This window comes from Megascapheus bottae, chromosome 11, assembly GCF_031878675.1.
Source record: "Megascapheus bottae isolate mThoBot1 chromosome 11, mThoBot2.hap1, whole genome shotgun sequence".
Taxonomy (NCBI): Eukaryota; Metazoa; Chordata; class Mammalia; order Rodentia; family Geomyidae; genus Megascapheus; species Megascapheus bottae.
This window is the reverse complement of record NC_143519.1, coordinates 26805615-26830303: the sequence shown is the minus strand read 5'-3', so window position 1 is coordinate 26830303 and position 24689 is coordinate 26805615. Positions and strand designations below refer to the sequence as shown.

At 35.0% G+C, this 24689-nt stretch overlaps 1 protein-coding gene and 1 pseudogene across 1 annotated transcript in view; one reads left to right on the top strand and one right to left on the bottom strand.

Moving 5' to 3' along the window:
- Dach1 (dachshund family transcription factor 1) overlaps nt 1–24689 on the bottom strand; it is a 365290-nt gene that overhangs the window by 173791 nt on the left and 166810 nt on the right. The window lies entirely within an intron of this gene.
- LOC150056850 (large ribosomal subunit protein eL15 pseudogene) lies at nt 15033–19688 on the top strand (annotated as a pseudogene).

The window sequence follows — 24689 nt, the reverse complement described above, 5'->3', positions numbered from 1 at the left end:
ATTTAGAAAAACAGACACCATTATATGACAAGGAAAGTTTAAAGGAAACTTAAAGCTTGGGTCCACAATCTACAGCAGTGTGGCATCTCTAAAAAAGTAGCCTGTTAAATAGAGAGATGCCTTTGTCTTAGAATAACTTTGTAATCATGGTCAATTCAAGTACTGTTTTTTGTTTTTGTACCCCCCCCCCCCCCCCCCCCGTTCTAAGGCTTGAATTTAGAGACCCCCTCACACTTTTTTACTCACAGTTGGAGGCTCCATATCCTTTCGGGTTAATTGGAGATAAGAATTTCTGGATTTGCCTGCCTAAGCTAATTCCAAACCTGGATTCTCAGATCTCAACTTCTAAATAGCTAACTAGGAATAAGTGAGTAGCAAGTTATATAAGTCTTTGAGTATAACTTAGGAAAATTACTTAGATGATGAGATAAGAATATTTTTCAAGAATAAAAATACACTGTTTTCCCCGTTCATGGGATTTGAACTCAGGGACTGGGCACAGTCCAGGACCATGGGCCACCATCACCCAGCTGTTAACATTTTTTATTGATATATACAACTTACATACAAAGGAAGGCAGTGTATGAAGATAAAGGAAAAATTAGCAGTGGCTGGTATTATATCATTCAGATCTCTTTTGCTGCAAAATTCCATTCCAATAGAAAGAAATACGTACTATCTTATTTCTCCTCTCTTTTGTTGTTCCTTGGTTATTCTCATATTGTTACAATATCTTACCTTGTTATCTGGTATATTATATATACATTTATTTGTTTATTTGAAATAGGAAAGGGAAGGGGAAAATAAGATGAGGAAAGGGTGTAGGGGGGAGGGAAGTAGGGATAAAAACATGAGAAGGGGTATCAATGTGTGTGAAGTAATGCACTCTCTATCTGACAAATATAACTGTAACCCTTCTATTAATTACAATAAAAAGTAAAAATATAAAAAAGAAAGAAATACTAAGCCAGGCACTGGTGGCTCTTACCTGTAATCCTAGCTATTCAGAAGGCTGAGATGTGAGGATCATGTTTCAAAGCCAGCCTGAGGCTCTGAGACTTTTATCACCAATAAACTATCAGAATACTGGAAGTGAAGCTGTCCCTAAAATGTTAGAGCATTTAGCATCATGGGAAAACAAACAAACAAAACAAAACAAAACAAAATAAAATAAAATAAAATAAAAAACAGGAACAGTGCCAAGGCCCTAACTAAGTTCAAGCCTCAAAACCAACAATTAAAACAAGGAAAGAGGGAGTGGAGGAGTAGAGAGGGAGAGGAAGAGGGAAAAGGGGGGGAGGAAAACTAAATTTTGTGTTCTCCTTTGGTTGGCTTGGTTTCTAAACAACAATATTTAAATGGTAAATCCTCAATTTTTCTAACATCTCTTCATTATATGAATAATGTCTCTGGTTCTATGGATGTAATGGCTTCTCTTGACCTAATTTGTGTTGCACCCTGAGATTCTATTAAAAGGAACTAAATCACTGCATTAGATTTATTCACCTTAAATAATTTAAGCTAATTGAAAAAGAACCAAACTAATACTACAACACTTTTAGCAAGCATTCAATGTCTGCATGTCAATTAGTACTTTAAGCAACATGCTTAACAACAGCTTTCTAAGAAATGTGAACCTGCTCTGCGTACACATCCCTCTTCCTCTACTGTCCTGAAGGTAGAAGCACATAGCACAGAGGGTTTCTGCAAGTTAAATGGATTTCTTCTGCAGTAAATACTCAATTCATATAAAATGTTTTTTTAATTGTTCCAAATATTTTGAAAAAAATAACAGAAAAATAGTGCCTAGAACTTTCATACTTATTCATTCTTCAGTTATCTATGATACTTTAACTTGTATAACAACTTGAGCAAAACAAAATTTAAAACATGATTGATAAAACTATATCTGTATTATAAGAAATTTAATTCCAGTGACTTGGTTTAAAAACTAAAAAAAGCTTCATGTTATGATTGTATCTTATTTTCATTATCATATTTCCTTTTCTTTTTCTTAAGTTTTTAAGTACTATTTCCTTTTAGCCTATTAATAGTGGCACATAATCTTATCACAAATTCTAATATCCTAATCATCACATCATTTGGAACTGTAAAAAAAAAAAATCAGTGGTCATTTTTTTCCTGCATTTACCTAAGTTTATAATTCAGCTACTCGAAACCTGGAATGTGACACAATCAAATGTGGAACACTGCTAAGAAAAGTTTCAAAAGCTTTCTGCAGTACTCTAACCATGCAGTATTCTTATGAGAATTAGGGAAAAAGTGCATATAACTTTATCCCAGAAATGAAGAGTTTTGAAATATCACTAAAGTGCATACAGAATAAAGACAACACACTTAAGCAGACTTCCCCCCATCCTCCCTGCTTTTAAGCAGCATTCATCTTTTCAAAAGCAATAGATTCTCAGTCCACACAGAGTCTGTTGCATTATTCATTTCATGGGCAACCTCATGCTGCACCATAAATTGTTACTTTATCTAATCAAAGGAGACTTAACTCTACAGAAGGTCAAAGGTTTAATTTTGTGAAGTATTATCTTACGCTATGAGTTTAACCGAAAAAATAGAAGAAGAAAAACAGCCAAGAAACTGGTAATAAATGAACCTTTATTGCCTGAGGCATTGGCCTAGTTAATAAACTTTCATTGAAGGTTTCTTTCAACTGTTATGGACAATGAGAAGAAAAAAAATCTTAAATTACAGCCATGTGTGACTTTTAAAACAGTCATTCTTTTTTTTTTTTTTAGTTCAACCTCCTTAGCTCAGAGAAGAAAAAAAAAAAAAGACAAAGAGAGATTGTCTTCCATCTCTTAACCAAAAATGTATGTTTCTAAACAGATGAAAAAGTACAGATAAACTTTTCTGAAATCAGAGGTCAGCTTTGATCAATTAAAAAAAAAAAAAAACTAGCTCATTCTTTAAGTGTTAAATCTCAGGGAACAGTTTCTCCAGCTCAATGTAAAACTGCAAAAGTAAAGAGAAATGGGTTTTATTTTTCTTCCCATACCTCCAAATTTTAAACTGTAGTCTCCAGCTTAGCAAAACATTGTGCCTCATGAGCTCTGACATGTTTTCTTGCAGAAGTCCTTCTACTGTTGGAGTCAAGTAGCAAAATCTTCATTTACTAAAAGGTGATTAAAGTTTTTGAGAGAGCCATTCATTATGTTGTTTTAACTGATAGTGTCAACAATGTTCTGTAGCTTTTATAAAGTTAGTGCTTTCTAGAGAGAGAAAAAAGAAAAGAAACAATACAGCAAAACAAAACTCAATTCTGGACTGCAGGCTATAGAATGAAAGCATTGTGGTCAAAGTGCCACATAAATAGGGCGGATCCTTCTGACATCAGGAGCTCCCGTTCACAGTGAGAAAGGGAAGAAGCAATGGTCTGCATTTCAGTTCAGATATCCAGAGATTCTCAGACAGAAACAGCTAAAGGATTGGCTCTCACTCCTAAAGAGAGACCTCCTGTGGAGGCCCCTCCCCAAATCACAATCTCTCAGCAGGACACCCAGCCCTCCTTCCACCTAGCAGCTTTTAGACAGAATGGGGGCTCCACTGCAAGCCAAAGACATGTCCTGAGGACGCTCTCCTGGTCACCTTTGAGTCAGAACATGATGGCAGTTTATAACAGCAGCACCCGGTGACCAGCCCAACCAGACTCCCTACTAAGAAATCCACTCCACACAGCTGGGAGACAATGAGCTGGAATGGGGTCAAGAAATAAACACACATTTACACTGGCAGTTCTGCTTCAGTTCTATACTTGCCCAGAGTAGCAGAGAGACTTTTGAGAAAGGGGGAAAGACAGAAATTAAACATAATCTAACTCAAATTATAAACAGGAAAAAAGAATCAAACCATATACACAGAAGAGTGAAAACAAAAATATGAAATTTCTAATAATATATACACCCTAAGTGTTAGAGGAGCCAATTTTGTGTTTGTTAAAGACAGTTTTAGAATCACTGAAAAGAATTTCATTTCTTGCAACAATCCACAGTGTCATTCCAAGGTTACCAGAGAGCGCTCTGTCCAAGAATGATTGATTGCATTTGCACCTTACTCTATTTCTTCCTAATTTGTATACATGCAAATCATCAGAGAGCTAAAGAAAAGGGTGAAGAAAAATGAAGAAGCCTCATTACCCTCCTAAAAAAGAAACACTATTTGAATGTACAGTTGCATACAACCCCCCCACACACGTTCATGTCTAACTATGCACATTAATTATCCATGAAAGTGTATATATACATTTGTTCAAGATTTACTAATAGCCAGTGTGACCATGCTTTACAATGTCAATGTTTTTATTTATTGTTCTTTAGGAGCAAATGGCTGAGGTGCATTTAGAGAGTGACCTTAAGGTCAGAGAATCATGACATTGTAGCCAAAGCAGGTATCTCAAGTCTAATTCTTTGTTCCATTAATCAAAGTTTTATGGGTTTGGAAAGTTGTACACAGGAAAGAGGAGAAGAAAAAAAAAGAAAGATCAAGGGAATTCAAAGGTTTTAATAAAAGTGCAGACAGTAACTCTGATTAGTGTTGTAGCTAGATAGACACAATTAATTCCAACATTGTGAAAGTTAAAATGCTGAAAGAATATGCTCATGCCTGCAATGCAGTAATGTAGCAAAATACTTATAATTTTTCAGCCACCAGGAGTTTTTGTTTTTTTTTAACAGAATCTATAGCATTACATAGATCCTATGGTAATAGAACATAGTTATTTTGATTAAAATGATATCTAAACATTGCTATGCTAGCCTGGTGGCCTAATAGAAGTCAGTGTCTCTGAAACTTGAGAACTGCAGGGTGGAAAACAAAGTCAGAAATTAGTTTCTATCTTGAAAGCCTTTCAAAAAAGTTTTCTGAACTGGAATTCCTTTTCTGATTTCCCAGGACATACAATTGTATACATACAATTAAAAAAATACAATACAAACTCGTTCCAAATTGTGACAGTATCAAATTAAACTATTTTCTTCAGCTTGAAAAGCTACTAAAACAATATTACAAAACTGATAATCATGGTCCAATACACATTGAAATAAAGCTATTTGGTTGTTTTTATGTTCTCATGAAAAAGCTATGAATTTTTTTTCTTTCTACCTTTAGAAATGAAAATGTGAGCAATATATTCCAATTTAGACATTGTCACAGAAAACATTAGTCTAAATATTTTGCGAGGTTTAGTTACATCAAAATTTCAAAATGGTTTAAATACATGGAAAGGACTTCCTATGTAGCATTTCATTAGAAAAAACAAAACTTTATTGTATTCTTTGTTTTATTCAGTATACCTCAATTTGTAGTAATTGTCACACTTGAATATTTTAGGGAGAAAATAAGCATTTATTGGTGCATTTGTAGCAATAAATGAACTCTGATTAAACTTAACAGTTATTGTGACACATTTATTTCTGTTCTGATGAAAGTTCAATAGGCAAAAAGAACTGGAGATATAGCTTAGTGTTAGAAAATTTGCCCAGCATGTACAAGGCACTGGGTTCAATCCCCAGCACCAGAAAGATGAAAAGGAAAAGGAAATATACCATTAGTATATACCAATGTTCAGGAACCTTGTAGATGAATAAAGACTAAAAGAAGTGATGGCATTACATTTATATGAGTCTATACATAAAGACAACGTTGGTTTGTTTGGTCATCATACTCTTAAGGTTTACAGAATGAAATGATCTTTACCTTAATATTTGTCATCTAACACCATCAAGCCTCTTTATAAACATGCTAATGAAGTGATAATTAGCGACAACTAAACTAGTTTGAACAATCTGAATTCTTGGCCTACTTTACCATTACATGGTACATGTACAGGAAAAGGTATAATGGCTAGTAAGGAAGATGAGTAGAGGGAGTAAAAAGTATCATCAATTAAATAATAAGCACTTGTACAAAAAAGTTCCTTACGTTAAGGGCTGTTGAAGTCAGTAGATCAATGGGGCCCTGACTCCAAATGTTTACCATATTTCCCTTCTTTTGTCTATTGGTTGAAACCCTTATGATAACAATCACAAGAAAAATAAAAATAAGAATGAGGATGCATTTGTCCCATATGTTTCTTTTATCCCTCAACAAAATCATTTCCAGGTGATATGCAATAGAGCCTCCTCTGAGAACATGCATGCTCTAATTTCTGACATGCCTCAGCAATATGAGGTAGAAAGAATGGGATACTCTGATTCACACATGGGATGAAGCAGGCACTGTATGTGACTAGAGGAAAGCTGTGAGTGCCCTAATAAAATCAGGATACTCTTAGAAACAAAGTGGTGATAAGTGATTATAGGATAGAAATTAGCAGGGCTTGTGACGAAAGTTTATTACAGAACTTTATAGAAACCAGCTAATTCCCTCAAAAAGAATTACTATTAATTCAAAAATTTCAATCTTCTGACATTTTAATTTTTTCCATGTTTGCTCAACAGATAACATGTACTTCAGATCTGAAGATAAAATCATTGTTTTGCTCCGGAACTTTTTTTTTTTTTTTTTTTTTGCCAGTCCTGGGCTTGAGCTCAGGGCCTGAGCACTGTCCTTGGACTTTCTCAAGGCTAGAGCTCTACCACTTGAGCCTCAGCACCACTTCTGGCTTTTTTCTATGTATGTGGTACCGAGGAATCAAACCCGGGTCTTCATGCATGCTAGGCAAGCACTTTAGCCACTAGGCCAAACTCCCAGCCCCTGCTCTGGAACTTTTTTGCTTCTCTAATAACTAAAGTGTTAGAGGTCTTTAGTTAAAAAAAAAAACTCTATAAAACTGCACAGTGACCTTGATTTTTATATTTACAGCTACCAGGCACAGAAACATGAAATAGCACTCAAATGCTTTGAGCTTCCTTTCCCACCTGCAGCTGAGGATACCTAGAGAATAAATAATAAGATAATATGTTGACAGAATATATAATAAGATGATGCCCTTCACTTGATTACCAGACAATCAACTAGACACAAGATGAAGGAATGTTGGAACAAAAAAACTGGTCACTTTCAAGCTGCATCAAATAAACATTTAAAAATACTTCTGATGGAATTCCTCAAAATCTGCAAGGCTGAGTGTAATCTCTCCTCATTCAATAGAAACAGCTTAGCTTATTCATCTTACTGTAAATAGCAGCATTTCATGTTACTCTTTGAGCACACGTCAAGCTCATTTCTTCCCCATCTCCTTGTCTTCCATTTCCCTTTTTCTGATGTGGTACCTTCCAGTTACTATTACAAATACTGGAAATAACTTATGGAAACAAAAAAGGGATTGGGATAAAGTGGGGGAACAAAAGACTCTGTAAAAAAGGGAATGTAACATAGCTAGTAAATTAATTAGGAAGCCGACAGAGTGGGAGAAGATCTTCACCAACCAAATGGAAAAGGGCCTCATATCTAAAATATATCAACAGCTCAAAAAATTGAATCACTCCAAAACTAATCTCCAAAGTAACAACCATCCCATTAAAAGATGGGCCAAAGACTTAAAGAGAGTCTTCTCTGAAGAAGAAACAAAAATGGCCTATAGACACATGAAGAAATGCAAATCAAAACAACTCTAAGATTCCACCTCACTCCAGTTAGAATGGCCAGGATCAGGAAAACAAATGACAACAGATGCTGGAGGGGATGTGGCCAGGAGGGATCACTACTACACTGTTGGTGGGAGTGCAAACTCGGTTCAGCCACTATGGAAAGCAGTATGGCAGTGCCTCAAAAGGCTAAACATAGAGCTCCCCTATGACCCAGCAATTCCACTACTTGGCATTTACCCAACCATCCAGAAACTAGGGCATACTAAATCCACTAGCACAACAATGTTCATTGCAGCATTATTCACCATAGCAAAAATATGGAACCAACCTAGATGTCCCTCAGTTGATGAGTGGATCAACAAGTTGTGGTATTTGTACACAATGGGATTCTATGTTGCTGTCAGAAAAAACGACATCGCCCCATTTGTTAGGAAATGGAAAGTTTTAGAAAAAAATCATATTAAGTGAAGTAAGCCAGACTCAAAGGAACTTAGGCTCAATGGTTTCCCTCATTTGTCATAATCAGTAGAAACCTTGGGCTCTACTAGCAGAGATCTGCAATAGAACAAAACCTAGATATATAAGGCCATATAGTATGAAGCTAATTGAAAGGACCTCCAGGATATTGAAACAAAAGCCATATAACGAATGATTGTTGTCCTTAATGTACTATGTTATCTCTCATCTCTTTTGCTGTCCCTTGGTTATATCATATTGTTACTGTATCTCACTTTGTTATCTGATATATTGGATATATTTGTATTTGGTTATTTGAAATTGGATAGGGAAGGGGGGAAAACCAAGACGGGGGGGGAGGGTGGTGGAGAGTGTAATGGGGACCAAGACATGTGAAAGGGTATCAATATATGTGAATTAATGCACCTTCTATCTGGCAAATATCATGTAACCCTTTTATTAATTACAATAAAAATATATATATATAAAAAAGGGAATGTACTCACCACTGACTCCTGTAATTGTAATACCTCTGTCCCTCACCTCTATAATAACAATAAAGTCAATGAATGAAAAAAATACTTTTGATGACAACAGGGTTACTAAAACCAGTGCTGACATTTCTCAATGCTTTAATACAACAGTGGGATTTATTTGCTTTGTGTTCTTGCTTTTTTATTTTATTTATTTATTATTTTTGGTGGGGCATGGGGCATGAACTTTGGGCCTGGGAGCTGTCCCTGAACTCTTCAGCTCGAGGCTACCAACCTACTCCATGAGGCATAGCCCCACTTCCCATTATCTAGTGGATATAAGAGTTTTAAGGTCCTTAGTGGCAGGACTGTCTTTGAACCTTGATCCTCAGATCTCAGCCTCCTAAGTAGTTGGGCTTACAGGCAAGAGTCACCACGCCCGGTTGTGTTCTTCTTTCTTAAGGATACATGGAATGTAGAAAACCATGAAAGCTACTTCACAAACCATGAGAGGCCAGAGAAGTATAAAAATGGCTAATGTGTGATTAGATGCCATAGCAACTTTCAGGATACATGTGTCTACTGAGACAAAAGTGCTACTGAAGATTTTCATTTCCATCTTAAAAGAATAAAAATTATTATTTCATGAAATTAAAAATTAAGAATAGTCACAAAAAAAGGAAAATTTGTTTAGGCTTTGAAGTCTAAATTCAAACCTCTCCATTATTGGGTAGACGACTTCTGCCAGGACTAGTTTCTTCTCATTTCAGTTATTTTTCTTCCCAAACTGTAAAAAGAGGGCCACAGAGCCTGAGAAGCACTCAGTTGATGAGAATGTTAGGTGACAGGGTTGTCATGGCTGGAGTTCACAGGTGGGCCATCTTGACACTGCCCTGCTTTACTTCAGCTTTCATCTCATCATGGCAAACGCCTCCCTACCACCTTTGCATTAGTGTCTACATTGCAGTTGGAGCAGCTCATCTTGCTCAAAACAGATGGCAGAGTCACGGCCACAATACCAATCCCATAAACACTCAACTACATTTCCTCGGGTCAGTAATGAAACTATCTGAATACATTCATCAGAACAGATATTTCTATTGCAAGGCCTTCAGTGGACAAAGTCTGGGTCCATTTTGAAATGATGAAAAATACAAATTCACACTTATCTAAAGGACCTTATAAAAATAATGGACTTAACTGCCTTGAAAATGGACCTCTAACTGCAATGATATAGGCTGCAAATTAAAATTTAATGAGGGAATTCAGATAACTAATCTGAACTGACGGACAATGGCAAAACAGACTCACACTTGTGTGTACCCTTGTTACTGACCTATAACACTGAATTCCATACTACAGAAACCAATTTTAAGGTTTTGTTTTCCTTCTCAAAAGGAAAAGAAATACTGCAAACAACCACAAAAAGCTTACTGTATCTGACTTTGATACTTGGTATATTGTATATATGTTTATTTGAAATAGGGAAGGGAAGGGGGAAACAAGATGATTGGGAGGAAGTGGGGGAAGGGAAATGGGGACAAAATTATGAGAAAGGGTATCAATGTGCAAGAAGTAATGTACCTACTACCTGGAGAATGTAATTTCACCCCTCTACACATTATCCTGACAATGAAATAAAAATGTTTTAAATATAAAAAGCTTCATATTTTCATCACATTATCTATTTTCATTATACAAATCTTGACTAACAATATCTTACTTCAAGAATTATATTATGGTAAGTTCAGACCAAATATAGATCCAGAAAGGTGATGGGGACAAAAATATGAGAAAGGGTATCAATGTGCAAGAAGTAATATATCTACTACCTGAAGAATGTAATTTAACCCCTTCACACATTATCCTGACAATGAAATAAAAATTTTTTTAAATATAAAAAGCTTCATATTTTCATCACATGATCCATTTTCATTATACAAATCTTGACTAACAATATCTTACTTCAAGAATTTTATTATGGTAAGTTCACACCAAATATAGTTCCAGATAAGTGATTGTAAACCACATGGCTATTGCAAATAATCCAAAAGATATCTTTAAATTCAAAATGTATAGTCACTATGTATTCTGAATATTGCTTCTTAGCCAGATGAATCATAGATAAATATTTTCTCTAAGTATGTATTCTGTCTTATAACTGGTTTGATCATTTCCTTTGCTGTGCACACACTTCTAAACTAGGTATCATTCTATTTGTTTATGTTTGCAAATAATATACTGGACTCCAATGTAATATGTTATTTAAAATAGTTTTGGGACACATTTTAATAGCACAATAGTTATCTTAAAGCATATTATGAGGAAGTAAACAAATTTATATTTAAATAATCAACTGTATAATTAAAAGCATGGCATTCAGTATAACTATATATTCACATGTGTATACATGGCCATATCAGATTCAGGTGGAAAATCTAGCAGTGTGTTGGAAATCATCATGTCTAATCTCAAATTTATATGGAGTAAAGGCCAGAACCAAACTGAAGTTCTGTTTCCATTGACTAATAAAAGGACTTTTTTTGAGAATACATTATTTAATGATATACTCACCCTTTAATATTTATGTCCTCCTTTGTATACTTAACTTTGTTCACATCAAATGAGAAAATTATAAGATTCGTTTGGCTAATATTTTATTTTAGTTACTTGATTACTAACCCCCGTTATAAAAAAAATAAATCAATACCTTCCAAGTCTCTATCAGCAATGCTTCATTCATTATTGCATTGATTTCATGGTCAATAATTACTTTGAGATAATCTCTCCTGTAACCCCAGATATAAGTAGTACTGATCATATTATAGCAATTATGCACAAGGTAAACCAGCATTATATGATAAATATTTTTCTTATTCTCTTATTCTGTGCATTGTCCTCAACAGTGAACTTCAATAACTGTTCATTAAGATTGAAATAGTTCCTTTTAATTTCTAAAGAAGTATATATTAGTAATCAATAAGTAATTAATATATTAGTAAAATAAATAGTTAATATATTAGTCTGATGGATTACATTATATTTGTATTTTTCAGAATACCTATGAAATAGTTATGAAAGCTATTACATGTGAAAAATGTTCCAAGAGTTCTAATAGAGTACAGACTCTACTTTCCTGAGTGCTAATTATCAAAACTTCATGTTAAAATTTGACAACTACATAATCTCGCAACACATAGATTTAATAACAGAATAACTGAAATTCATAGCACATCTTCAACATTAAAAATTCAAAGGAATGATTCAAGATTAATAATTCATATAAGAAATTAGTTCAATTCTTAGGACTTATTTGTACGATGTATAGGAGCAGAACAGACTCTAACATTTACCTATAAGTAGAAATTCATTGTAAATTAAGCAAAATTCATTGACAATTGCTTAAGCATTATACTACCCATACTACTGGTAAATATTTGCAGCATACATTTTAAGTGACTGCTACATAATCTTTTTCATATTTTTCCTAGAAGCAAAATATAGTCTAGAGTCATTGTATCATCTATCATTGCTAATGCTTACAGATACTCAGGAAGCTAAGATCTGAAGTTAACAGTTCAAAGCCAGTTTCAGCAGGAAAGTCCATGAAGTTCTTGTCTCCAATTAAACACAGAAGTGCAGTCATGGTTCAAGCAGCAGGGTGCTGCTATGAGCAAAATGGCAGAAGGATGCCATGTCCTGTGTTCAAGCTCCAGGACCAGCTAAAATGGAGAGAGGAGGAAAGGGAAAAAGAGATAAAGAAGAGAGGGGTAGAAGGAAAGGTAGAGGAGGGAGATAGGGAAAGAGGGAGGAAGGAAAGGAAGAAGAAGGAAGGAAAGAAGAAGGAAAGAAGGAAGAAAGGAAGGAAAGAAGGAAGGAAGGAAGGAAGGAAGGAAGGAAGGAAGGAAGGAAGGAAGGAAGGAAGGAAGGAAGGAAGGAAGGAAGGAAGGGAGGGAGGGAGGGAGGGAGGGAGGAAAGGGGAAATACAGGAATCACAGGAACCCTGACTTGAAAACTGAAAACAGTGAGATCAGTTTTTGTTTTGCCTGCTGATAATACAGATTTTACACCCAAAACAATGACATCTCTTATAGGTTGAAAACAAGGAGGAAGAAAAGTGGAAGGGGAGAAAGGAGGGGAGAAATTAAGTCATTTTTAGATGGGGAGATATAGATAGACAAGTATTTATAATACAGAAAAGGATATGTGTTGTGATAGAAATGTACAGTACTTCTTTTACACTCAGGCATCTCAAAGATTATTTTGTTTTAACTTAAAGATAATATTTCAAAAAAGCTTTAAAAATAAGTTGAAATTTGGATGATTATACTAAGGAAAAAGAATATGCCAAGATTAAAATGATTATAACATTATATATACACATAAATGTGTATATATACATATGCATATACATATATAGAGTACTATGTTTTAAAGGTAAGGAACCCTGAACAGGAAGAATTGAGCCAATTCAGAGAGATGCTTAAACTCTATTGCTGCATGAAACACCCACTGTATCTGACAAGGGTAGAACCCTGGTTAGAGCAGGACAGCCCAATAGTCCTGTGATCTACTCTAAGGCTTCTTTCCTAACCTGCATGGACCCTATCATAGTACCATATACAGTTCTGTCAATGCAGATTTCATTCAGGCTTACCCCTTAGATGGGTGCAGCCATATTTGATTGTCTTAAATATGTATTCCAAGATCTCATTCAGGGCTTATCACATTAGCAATTACAGTTCAATGACAACAAATCAAATTCAAAGGTTGCATTTGTAAATTCTCTGGATTTTATGCACTTCTCCAAACCTCAATCCCATCACTTGTGAATGGAAATAGTACTAACTTTAGAGTTATCAAATTCACTTCTGATGTGAGATAAAATAATGTGCTCCATCAAAAGAAAATAGATCCCATTATCTTATAGATGTTTTACACATACAAAGAGTCATGATGTTGAGATTATCCTACATTACCTTGAATGACCCAATACGATCACAAAAGTCATTAGGACAAGTTAGTTAGCAATAAGGGTGTGAAGTCAGGAAAGGACATGTAGTGATAGAATTTGGAGTAAGGTATTTGGATGATTAATTCAGGATCTAACAAGCTTGTAATGTGGAGTTGCTTCAAGATCTGGGGGTGTGGCTTAAGTGAGTTCAATTCCTTTATTGTCAAAGAAAAATGGAAGGAAGGAAGGAAGGAAGGAAGGAAGGAAGGAAGGAAGGAAGGAAGGAAGGGAATGAGGGAGGGAGGACTGATGTTTGACTGATTTGGGTTTATAAGATAACAATTTCATGTGCTTCAACTTTATACCTACCATCCACCACCATCATCTAAAACCCATGGAGGAACACATAAAATAAAACCAGTCCCTGAATTTAGGCTCAAAAGAAACACATCATAATTTACTTACAGGAGAAAGACACTTATTAGAGCCCCTACAAACAGCCTGTTCGCAGCTCATGCTAAAGTAAAAACACAACATTCACCAAAGAACTAAAGAATAAATGCTAATAAAAAGAACCACAAAAACTAAGTCTGAGTGAAATATGATTGTCAGTCAATTCAGTGCCAGTGCAGCTTCCTGATCTGTCATTTTCTCTTATCTCAGAAGTCTATTTCTCTTTGGAGATGAAGAGGAAAGGTACATACTTCTCTGACCAATCCCTTTTGCCTAAAAGTAATGGCTACACCTGACATTTGGGGTTATCACACCACAAGGAGGGGAATTCTCTTATTAATGCTTTTCCACAGTGCTTTTCTTTTCTGAGGTGTCCCAGAAAATGCAGCATTTGGGTAATAAAGCAAAGTCTAAAGTTAAATATCTCTTGATACAAACTTTCTGTATACCTATGTATTCACAGAAAGAGATTAACGTCTAGAAAAGTAAACAAAAATATGACATATTTACTAATGTTTACACTATTTTTTCTTTTTAAAATTTAGTTTATTGTGTTTAAGTATTCACAAAAAGATATCTCCATTCAATACATCATTGTATGAGTACACCACATCATTATATGTGTCTCCCCTTTCATTATTCTCTGCAATCCTTCCAAGCCTTCCCATCCTTTCAAATTTCCTAGTTTCAGAACATATATTGAATTTAATGACTGCAGTTACCGTTGTGAATCTCAGAACTTAACAACCATATTGACTTTTCCAAAAATATGGATTCATGATGAGAATAGTTAGCATAGTTTTGTATATCTAAAATTTACCAAGATGAAATTTTATAGGTTGTCATCAAAAAGAAATATGAATATAGGGGTTGGAAGTTTGGCTGACTGTTAGAGTGCTTGCCTAGCAGGCATTAAGACCTGGGTTCTATTTCAAATACATAGAAAAAAGAACTGGAAAAAGTGCTGTGGCCCAAGTAGTAGAGCTCTAGCCTTGAGAAAGCCCAAAGGCAGGGCTCAAGCCCTGAGTTCCAGGCCAAAGACTGTCAAAAAAAGGAAATATGAATATATGTACTATGTATCCCAAGTTATAATCATTATAGTAATAATCATGCCATAATGGTATAAATATGGTATGCATGGGTGAGTATAAACACACAGACATGTGCAGTTTGAGATGCAGAATATGCATGTACACATTTAGTATTTGTTTAAAATCATGCAATTAACAAATGAGGCAATCAGAATTGAACCAGATGTGTTTAACCCCAAATTGTGCCCCAGTGAGCTAAAGAACTGCACTTATAATATGTATGTGAGTTCTTAGAAGTGTCAGAAATTTTTGTAAAAGTTGTACTTCACCTCAACCTAAACTACTGAAACATCAGTCTTCTGTCCAATCAAAGACTAAATGATCCTATTACATACACAGTTAAGTGAGGTAATGAATACATTTCTTATAAAAATTGTCCCCCCCCCTCAATTCTCTCCCACTATTCCTATGCTCTTGTTTCCCCCTCCCCAAGTCTGTGGGCATTGGAGTATCCTTTGTCCTTATTTCACCATTTCAATATTTCCTTCCCCTTAACCAAATCAAATAAAAATATATACAAGACACAGGGTACCAGCAACAAAAACAGTGATTACAGGGGGTAAAACCAAAGGGGAAAAAAGAAAGAATGAACTCCATACAGCCCATTAAAAGCAAAAACAAACAAAAAAAAACCCTTATTTTTATATCTTGGTGATCATTTTGATTAGCATCATTTTATATGGTAATATGCACATAGCTTTTGAGCTATTGTGATCCTCTGCTAGTACTATGCTAGGCATATACTAATTATTACAAATGAGGGAAATCACGGTGCCTATGTTTTTCACTTGATTTGAATTTTTTCATGATAGGCAGAATACGACTAGCAATATATTTCAAACTGATTATTTAAAAATCTAAAATATACATTGCTGCATTTCAAATATGTTAACCATAATTTGTAGGTCTTGCTTACAATGGTTTTCATTTGTAAAGAACTAATACCAAAAATTATACATAGTTTGAAAAATTTAAGCTCTGTCAAAAACAATCTCTAAAACATATACATATACTTAACTGATAAGTATATGTGCTTTATGGTTAGAAATACTTTTTTTCCAACCTCCCAAATTATTTGTCTGCTCTTTGTTTTTCTTAAAACTTAAATATTGGGCCTATTAACACTCAAGATAGGAAAAAAAATCTCAGAAAAGTTTGGTCCTACTTTTGGAGCTATAAGTAGTTTCTTCTTAAATAGAGAGTCTTAAATGGGAGTCTTGAAATCATTGTAAAAATTATTTTCTTCTCAAGACTTAAGTATGCACTACATGATAGAAATTAATTTACTTAATGACAATGAAAACAAAAAGGGAGGATGAGAAGGATGGGCCTAGAGAGAGATTGAAAGAAAAAAATAATAAAACAAAAGACAAAAAAGAAATTAAATGAAAAAGAAAGAAAAGAATAGAAACAAAAGAAATCAAAAGGATGATGGAAGAAAAATATGTGTCATCATGTTTGTGACCTTCCTGGGAGGAGAGGAACAGCTCACCAACTTACAAGCAGATATTGTTACATGAAAGCAATTTTCAATGCTCTAATAGTAGGTTATGGATTTGCAATGGAAAGTTACTTGAATTTCACACTATAGAGCTGTTAGTGGCAAGTAATTATACAACTGTATTTCTGATGATGGAGTCCCACTGCTGTGCTTGTTCCTTTCCCAGTGGAGAATATCTGTGAAACAAAGAGTGGCTAAGGGATTCAAGAGGAGGAAAACACATACCATAAAATATAATTAAAAATTGTGGAGGCTGCATATGACAAGAATAACCATAAAAAAACAGATACAAACCAGCTGGCTGTTAACAACTTCTGAGTTATAAAAATCTTAAACCTGCTGTAAAGCACTCAATTCGATTTACATAAGCACAGAGCTGACATTCCTTTTAGGCTTTTCTGTTGGGGATTTTTTTGACATGTTTTAAGGCAACATAAAAAAGCAACTAAGAAAAGAATACATGTATCATCTTACACAGGAATTCATCTTTGCCTTTAGACTGGACTTTAAAATTTTAATCTGAACCTCTTTCCTTGAACTGAAAAATATATTTGATGGACACTAGCTGTCTTATTTTACAACATTATTCTTGGATTGTTCATATTTCTTTTAGCACTGATGCTTTTACTGTGTGGGTGTTGTGTTGTGTGTATTTGAGTCATTGGCACTATACAAATTCAACCCATTTTTACCAATCCAAGACCTAGTATCCATGAACTATAAGAAGAGAATAATACTTTGGTCAACCATGACTGAAACAACAACTATAATTTCTTAGGAACCTAATGATGCAGGCAGAAGTCTACAAAACTAGCATAGCTTGCTGTAGGGAATTAAAATAAGCAAAATAAAATCAATCGTACATTGAGTGAAGTTTTGATGTATAAGTGCTGGCAGGCAAAATTGCCCAGAGCATAAAATGAGCCTTGCTGTTTGATAATTTGCTTGATTCACTATGTTGTTACATGCAGGTCATTTCATGCCTGACTTATATTTAATCAAGTCACCTGTTTAATGTTAGAAGGGTCATAATAATATACAAAGGTTTGGAACATATAGAATGTTGATATTTCAGTTCTGACAGATAAAATATGTACATATATTTCAAAGTTTGCTTATTTAAACTATGATGCTAATAATTCAGACAGGAGTTAGTACAAATACAAAGCTATTCCATTTTTCACTAGGAATAATGTAAGCAAAAGAACTTGGGTTTTGAGACAGCAATGGTTTCCTAAATTCATCTGCCAAGAAGACCAGAGGAACAGACTGTTGGGTTCACATTTTCACTCTGCCAATTTATAGCTGGTTTTAAACAATAAATATAAGGCCCAATTTCCTCAAATGTGAAATGTGGTTTTGTTATACCACAAATATTGGTTGCAAGATAGTGTGAGGAGAGGAATGAATACTTAAAAGAAAAGTTAAGACATTTTAAGCTCAGTATTTAAGATGGTTATTAGGTTGACTTAGGGTATGAAATAAAATTTAGTTCATGATCCATTACAATTATTTAAAATTAAATTATTGTGAAAGTTATCTGATTGCTATGGCTGAAGTAATGATTGACTCACTTTTAGTCACTGCAAGTTGAAATGACAAGAAATTCAAGGGCTATTTTTCAATATCTAGGAATGAATTTTAAAATTTGGATAGCATCATCGATAAAGCAATGATGATAATGAGTATATAAGACTGCAGAACAGGGCTGAGAGTTTGGCCTAGTGGTAAAGTGCTTGCCTACTATGCACAAAGACCAGGGTTCGATTCCTCAGTACCACATACATAGAAAAAGCCAGAAATGGTGCCGAGGCTCAAGTGGTAGAGCGAAAGCCCAAGGACAGTGCTCAGGCCCTGAGTTCAAGCCCCAGGTCTAGCGAAAAAAAAGATTACAGAACAGACAGAACCTAAAGAGGAAAAACAAAAATGATAAAAGATCAAATGACTATAAGTATGATTAGTTATTTATTAAAGTTTAAGATTAGCTATAAGTTTTAAACAAACCTGTGTGTGTGTATGCACTTACAGGTACTTATAAATCTGTTTTAGTTTTGCTACATTGTTTTGTCTTGAGAAACTATGAATTATTCACTAGAGAAGATATTAATGGTATTCATAATTGGTTTTGTGAATGGTAACTCCTTTGTACAACTATCTAAAGATAATACAAATGTTCAAAAATAAGAAAGAAAGGAAGAAAGGAGAAAAAGGAGAGGAAAAGAGGAAGGGAGAAAGAGGAAGAAAAAGGAGAAGAAAGAAAGAAAAGAAAAGAAAAGAAAAGAAAGAAAGAAAGAAAGAAAGAAAGAAAGAAAGAAAGAAAGAAAGAAAGAAAGAAAGGAGCGTTCCACTGAAAAGAAGAGGAGGGGCCTAAAAGGAATTGTGGGAGAAAGGTCTCTTCCTTTCCGTCTGGCGGCAGCCATAAGATAAGCCAAGGTGGGTGCCTACAAGTACATCCAGGAGCTGTGGAGGAAGAAGCAGCCCGATGTGATGCGCTTTCTTCTGAGAGTCTGCTGTTGGCCATACCACCAGCTCTTGGCGCAGCACCGGGCGCCCCGCCCCACCCGGCCAGATAAGGCAAGCCGCCTGGGATACAAGGCCAAGCATGGTTATGTCATATACAGGATTCGTGTGCGCCGCGGTGGCCGCAAACGTCCTGTACCTAAGGGTGCAACTTAAGGCAAGCCTGTCCATCATGGAGTTAACCAGCTCAAGTTTGCTGGTAGTCTTCAGTCTGTTGCCAAGGAGCGAGCTGGGCGTCACTGTGGAGCTCTGAGAGTCCTGAATTCTTACTGGGTTGGTGAAGATTCTACATACAAATTCTTTGAGGTTATCCTCATTGATCCGTTCCATAAGGCCATCGGAAGAAACCCCGACACCCAGTAGATCACCAAACCAGTCCACAAGCACAGAGAGATGCTTGGGCTGAAGTCTGCAGGCCGCAAGAGCCGTGGCCTTGGGAAGGGCCACAAGTTCCACCACACTATTGGTGGTTCTCACAGAGCAGCATGGAGAAGGTGCAATACCCTCCAGCTCCACCTTTACGGCTAAGAATAAAAAAGTGTTTGTACAATTCATGCCTAATAAACAATTAAGGACAGTCATGTCTGCTTAGAGGTGTTATTTGTCTGTTAGAACTAGTCTGCAGATTATTTCATGACTGCTTTGTCAAGTTATGGAAGTGCAATAATGTTGAAATCTAAAGTGATGGTGTGTTTTGTTTCTACTAAGATAAAACTTTCTGTCTCTGCTTTATCTTGTTAGGGAACTATGTCAATATTTTAGAATAGCAGTGTGGTCTAATAAATGTGAAATAAATTCTTGAAAAGAGGGGAAAAAAAGAAAGAAGGAAAGAAAGAAGAAAGTAAATGGCCTTAGTTCAAAGCAAACTGAACTTTCCAGGAACTCTAAATTTAATTCTCTATTAGGTAAAACACAATGCTTCTTTTCTTTGTCGCTTAGTCCTATCAGAAATGAATATGGCTTGAAGTTTGTCCCGAAAAATAATAGCACTTCTTATACACTCAAAGCAATCATGGACTATTCACTGCAAGATAGTCTGTGATGTATATAACTCAACAGACTACTAAATCTAATGATATAGCTAATCATGTGTATTGCTGCTTCAAACAAATTCAACAATTAGATTGCTTCCATATGAAACTGAAAGAAAATATGAACTTGCTAGGTATTTCCTGAATGAAATTTCAGCAAAAGACTGCCATCTAAAGATAAGTTTATTTCTCTTCTGTCTTTTGCATGAATGCTTCCTTCCCCTCAACCTTCTGGGATTGCGAGCATGAGCCATTACCAGCTCACTATTGCTCTTACTTAATCTTAGAACCAATAACTATAATAATTGAATTTTTCCTAAATGTAAACCTCATTCTACACTTCAAAAATACTAATGGAGATATTTCTAATGAAGTTGGAAAGGGATATGGTCTTTAAAGTTTCTTGGTGGGCTAATATCTGGGAAATCTCATCATTCCCCCATCTTTTTCTCCCATAAATGATGCTCACTTGTCCAGTCCTGTATTCTAAAACAACAGAGAATTAATCTGTACCCTCTTTAAAATATCTAATGACAATGATCACATTTTCCCCAGAGAACCATTTCATCTGTAAATATCCTCATTTCCTTCACCTAATGTTAATAAAACAACTTTCAACTCTGATTGCCTAATTTGGACAAATTGTTTTCTACTATGACTATTCACAATGTAATAACCATAAATGGACATGATACTGTTGATATGGTCTAATAAAGCAAGGCTGTTGTCAAAACAATGCAATATGGAGAGCTCATTAGCACTCCTATCACTTACCCACTTTAAAATGGACTTACGTGTGTCATCATATTGAAAACTCATACACTAAGATTTTGTTCCCAGATGTAAAAATCTCTTTGAGATTTGGCTGGTATATGAAATTAAATAAAACAAACTTCTCAATTAATAAATACTGTGATTCAAACATTTGTCTATCAATAGATAAGATGCTATTAGTAAGCCTGCAAGTGTGATTTAGGAGAGAGGTTTAGCCAGGATACAAATCTGCAGCATGGTGATCAGTGCCAAAACTTACTTATCTGTACAATGAAAACTATGATAGCAACCTGACCTTTTAAACATTAAGTGAGATAATACATGTAAGATGATTTAGCAATTTAAATCATATACCTCAATAGATGATAATAATTATTTGTACTCGAATGACCTGAAAACTTAAAAATCATCCATCAGCCAGTAATCATCACATATCTTCAAGCAACTCTATAATAATTCATAAGTCTTCCTAGTATTTTTATAAAACATATTCTCAAATTTACTTTTATGTATTTATGGCACACAAATATTTTTAGAATAAGTACACTCATTGTAAGCCAAAATAAATGATCACTTTCCATCATGATGCCAATAAGTATTCTTTTACTTAATTGTTTTATCCTCTAGAAAACAAACGGTGCTTTTGTGCAGATATACAGACATCTACTTTTTACCTTCTGTTATAACTTACTGAGTAGCAATGTTATTTATCTTTGTAAATTATAGGAAACATTTATTGAGAAATATTAATGTATTGGCAAATATTAATAAGCAATACATACTTAAAATATATTTCATAAATTATTTGAATAAATATGAGCATTTAGGGTAATAAATATAACCACTGTTTCAGATTAACTATAGCAGCAAATATTATGTTTAATGACTGCAAATCCTTCATTTAGGGGGAAGGTAAGGATGTGTGAGTGTGTGTGCATATGTTTTTGTGCACAATGTGATTAAGGAAAACATTGATCAAAGGTAAATAGAGGAATTGCAGTCAGAGACATCAGCCAATAATTCAATGATATCAGCTTTGTTTTGTGACTTTCTCCGAAAGATCTTGATGTATGTTGGATCCAGGTTTTACAAATAACCTTGACAGTTGAAATGTTTTCATGAAACTCATGAAAAGGAGAAGGAAGATGATGGAGAAGAAAAAGTAAGGAAGGCCAGGGTGACAGAATAGATAATGAAACTGGGAAAGGACAACATGCCTTCACAGGAAAAGCATGCAGAAACTTTTAGATGTATGCTCAAAGAAATGTTGGACAAAGAATTCAACCAGGGGACAATTCAACAAAATTTTGTGAGAGCACTGATAGAGAAACTCTGACACAAAGGAATTCCAAAAATATCTACTGATTAAGGTTAAGCAAAGACTCTTAATAAAAAAACCAAAACAAAAAAAACGGACTTTTTAAGATTCCTGTTAGAATTTGCAAATCTGCTAGCTTTTGGAGTATATAAAAATAAATAGTTGGTCCTATAAACCCCAAGCGTATGGTTTATGCTATACCCTAACATATGTAGAACTGTTACTTCTATCCCTAACGTAACCACTAATCCTTCCTGCCCACTCCAAAAAAAGATAAAAAGAAAAGCAGTAGATATTCAGTTCTACAGTTACAACCTCTAAAATAAAAACAATTATCGTTCTTTTGAAAATACTTAAAAATAATTTGCATGTCCATTTCATATAATATGGCCTTGTGGATTTCCAAATTGTAAATTGTAAAATTTATTCATATCTGTATATCAACATAATCTTTTAAATGTAAAAAAAAAAACAAGATACAATTGAATTATCAGTTGGCAACATTATGTTGCAAAACCTTAGTTGCAGATTTCTAATGCTATTGTGAAATATTCTCTTGTGTGAAGTAGATTGGTGAGTACCCATCAAAAAAAATCATGATCAAACCTGGCATTTTTGTTGACAGACTTTGTAGTGAGGCCAAAGGTGTAATTAGGCCAGAAAATTACTTTCTCACTATTAGAATTGTTCCCTTCAGGTCTTGAGTTATCAGTCCAGAAAATTTCATTAAACCCTAAATTCACTTTAAGACAACTGTCAAAATTAAGCAGAGGTGAGCAGAGTCAAGGTCCTCGCATTCAAATCTCTCACCTAGATTTTAAGATACGGTACAAAAATTTTTAAAGTGCATTCAGTTCATTTTTCTGTCAAGACTGAACTTTTGAATTTCCCAAAATACTTGTTTCTTCCGTCATAGTTTCACATTGCAAGAAACAAACTTAAATAATTTAAAACTGTAGCTGTTAAAAGTACATAACCATCATATTTCTTTTTTTTTAAATCAGTCCAGGGCTTGAGCTAGGGTCTGCGCATGTCCTTGGACTTTCTCAAGGCTAGAGCACTGTCACTTGAGCCTCAGTACCACTTCTGGCTTTTTTTCTATGTATGTGGCACCAAAGAATGAAACCGTGTTTTTCGTGCATGCTAGGCAAGCACTCTACCACTAGGCCAAACTCCTGGGCCCAACCATCATATTTCTTAAATGAGATCTATGAACGCATGTTGTTAACTGCATAGAATCCTAAATTCTCACAAAGAAATTGATATGGGAGACATTCCAATGGGTGAAGTATGAATCATGAAATTCAATTTATGATAATCAAAAAGGGATCATTAATAAGGGGAAAGGATAATGACAGGAAAGTCTATTTTATTCAAATCAATTGCAGGATTTAAAACCAATTTGTTCTCAAAGAGAAAGAAATGGTTACAACCCAAAGACAGAGACATGGAAAAGAATTAGTCATATCTAGAACTGACAAGATCAAATTTTAAGGTAAAATAGATGTATGCCTTTTGCAACCAGGTAAGGGTATGTGTTGGAAGCCATCACAATAAAATTCAAAGTATCTTTTTTTATTTTTTCAACTCAGGGCCTGGGCACTGTCCATGAGCTTTCTCAAGGCTAGCTCTCTACCACTTGAGCCACAGCAGCACTTTCAGCTTGTTCTGTATGTGGTATTGAGGAGAATATCTTAGGGCTTCATGCCTGCTAGGCAAGCACTCTACCAATAAATAGGTCATGCTTCCAGCCCCCAAAGTAAGACATCTTATTACAAAACTCTTTGTACACTGTTCTCTGTAATGCTCTATAATGATGGACTGTTTTTTTTCCACAGATTCTTATCAAGCCAGACCTTACAGTGTATTGGTTTTTTTCATATATTTTTATTGTAATTAATAGAAGAGTTACATGATAGATGGTGCATTAATTCCCATACATTGATACCCTTTCACATGTCTTGGTCCCCATTTCCCTCCCCCCCACTCCCACCCCTCATCTTGTTTTCCCTCATTTCCTATCCAATTTCAAATAACCAGATACAAATATATCCAATATATCAGGTAACGAAGTGAGATACCGTAACAATATGAGATAACCAAGGGGCAGCAAAAGAGATGAGAGATAACATAGTACCTTAAGAACAACAATCATTCATTATATGGCTTATGTTTCTATATCCTAGAGATCCTTTAATTTAGCGTCCTACTATATGGCCTTTTGTATCAAGGTTTTGCTCTATTGCAAATCTCTGCTAGGAGAGCCCAAGGTTTCTACTGATTATGACAAATGAGGGAAACCATTGAGCCTAAGTTCCTTTGAGTCTGGCTTACTTCACTTAATATGATCTTTTCTAAGTCTTTCCATTTCCTAACAAATGGGGCAATGTCATTCTTTCTGACAGCAGCATAGAATTCCATTGTGTATAAGTACCACATCTTGTTGACCCACTCATCAACTGAGGGACATCTAGGTTGGTTCCATATCTTTGCTATGGTAAATAGTGCTGCAATGAACATTGTTGTGCTGGTGGATTTGGTATGTCTTTGTTTCTGGAT